The sequence below is a fragment of the Rhinoraja longicauda genome, chromosome 27 (assembly GCF_053455715.1).
Source record: "Rhinoraja longicauda isolate Sanriku21f chromosome 27, sRhiLon1.1, whole genome shotgun sequence".
Classification (NCBI taxonomy): domain Eukaryota; kingdom Metazoa; phylum Chordata; class Chondrichthyes; order Rajiformes; family Arhynchobatidae; genus Rhinoraja; species Rhinoraja longicauda.
The window spans coordinates 19,862,540-19,865,028 of record NC_135979.1 but is presented as its reverse complement, the minus strand read 5'-3'; positions in this window follow the sequence as shown (position 1 = coordinate 19,865,028).

The following is a 2,489-nucleotide window of genomic DNA, read 5'->3' as shown; positions in this document are numbered from 1 at the left end:
TTTTTACCTCCAAATATATTCTTGCTATATTTACTCATAAAACAAAACCTTTGGAATATCTCTATTAAATTACACTTCACTGATTTTAGGGGAATAACTCCTCACTGAAGTTTATTTGCATAACTACGATGCCATAATCTGACACAAAATCAGTAATTTCCCTCCACTCACTTGCTGCAGTCTTATCATCTGTTAGAAACTATGATGCAAATTTTGGTTGAGCAACATTTACATTTACGAGTTTTACATTAGATTGTCCTTGTATCGTCTTTCTTAAGCCCTCTGTTCATGAACAGGCCCTTCGGCCCACAATGTCTCTGCTAAACATGAAGCCAAGTTAATCTGTTCTGTCTGCACATGATCCACATCCGTCTATATCCTTGTGCCCATCATATCTACTACTACCACCACCTCTGGCATCGCAGTCTAGGCATCTCCATTCTCTGCATAAAAAACTTGCCAGACAAATCTAGTTTAAATCTTCCAGCATCTGACCTTAAAGCTATGTCCTCTTTGATATTTCCGCCCTGCAGAAAATGTTCTATCCACCTATATCTATACCGACGTTCCAAAGAAAACAATCTAAGTTTGTTCAACCTCTCCTTATCGCTAATATCCTTAAATCCAGGCAGTATGTTGGTAAACCTTTTAAACAACCTGCTCAGTTTTCTGACTAAAATGAATAACTTCACAGTTTTCTGCAAGCAAATTTCATATCTGTTTTCCAAACAGTCCAAGAAGCTGAATGTTGACTGTGGAAGGGGAAAGCTGAGGATCCATGAACTTATCTTCATAGACTCGTTGGTGGTGGCGAGAGTCAACAACTTAAGGTTCCTGGGTGTTCATATTTCTGTAGATCTGTCCTGGGTCCAGCACATTGGTGCAAACATAAAGAAACCCCATCAATGCCTCTACTTCTTGAGAAGATTCAGTATGTCAACAAATACTCTCTTGAAATTCTAGATGTAAGGTCGATAGCATATTGACAGGCTGCATCGTGGCCTGATTCAGGAGGTTGAATGCCCAGGAACGAAGGAGATTACAGAAAGTGGTGGACATCGCTCGATGCATCACAGGTACTGACCTCCCCAACATCGAAGAGATCGAAAGGAGGTGCTTCAGAAAGACAGCCACCATCATCAAAGACTCACACCACCACTCTGGCCATTCCCATTTTGCTTCTTTGGAAAGAAGTAAGAGGAGTCTCAAAACCATGACCACCAGGTTCAAGAATAGCTTCTTCCCAACAACCATCTTGATCACTACACAACACTATGAACTATGGACTGACTTGGGTTGCACTAAATCTTATGGCTTTGTTTTTGCACTAGTATTGAGGTTATTAATTTATTGAATTTTTTTGTCTATTATATATTATCTATGTGTATTGTGTTATAGATATGTTATTTTGCTGCAAGCAATAATTTCATTGGTTCCATTGTCGGTACTTAAGACAATACTCTTGACTCTTGATTTTTATCAACCTGGGAATGCCCTCCTGCCCTCCCGAAATTTGTACCATCCTGTACAGTTTATTGCATCTCTGAGTTTGAAATGATGCCCTTGTACACCTCAGGTTCAGAACGTCAATGTATGTCAAAAAGTATTCCTTTGTATCTCTCCCTCGATTCTGTGAAACAAATATTCACTGCCATTTTCAGCATTTTGTTACATTAATATTGTAGTCTTCAGCAATATTCTTTTTAATTCCATGGTCTTGAATTTTGTTAATGTTTATTATTAACATACTTTATCAAAGGAGTCTTGAGAGACCATAAACAAATCAACTGCAGTGCCTTCATCTGATATAGTGACTCAGATTATAAATTAATGAACAGTGCAAAGTAATGTCCTTTATTATGTGTACACCAAGAGCCACAATTATTTCCTGCTTGTGCATGCATTCTAGGTGCAACACCTCTGGATAGAACTCAGATCCTTTTCTATAATAATGTTGCTCCAGCCTTTATGTGGACTAATTAAAGTTTGGCTTCTACAAACTGTATTCCTGTTTTGAGTTAAAACTGAAGCTTTGGGTAAAAATATTGTCATCAACATCTGCCGTCTCTGCTGTCCTGTGAATTTTACTTATTAAGAGCTATGTTAATGATTATTTGTCACATTTTAACAAGCATTGCATTTTTAGAAATCATTCATCTGTTCCGGCTTGTTTCACATAAGACCCATATAAAAGCGCACAAGGGATGGACACTTGCTTTGTCACTTTGACTTGGAAGACCCTAAACAGAAAATCATACACCTTGGGAATGCTTCCCAAAATGGAATTCTCAGAGGAAATACATAATTGACATAATTGGGCGGCACGGTAGCGCAGCGGTAGAGTTGCTGCTTTACAGCGAATGCAGCACCGGAGACTCAGGTTCGATCCTGACTACGGGTGCTGCACTGTAAGGAGTTTGTACGTTCTCCCCATGACCTGCGTGGGTTTTCTCCGAGATCTTCGGTTTCCTCCCACACTCCAAAGACGT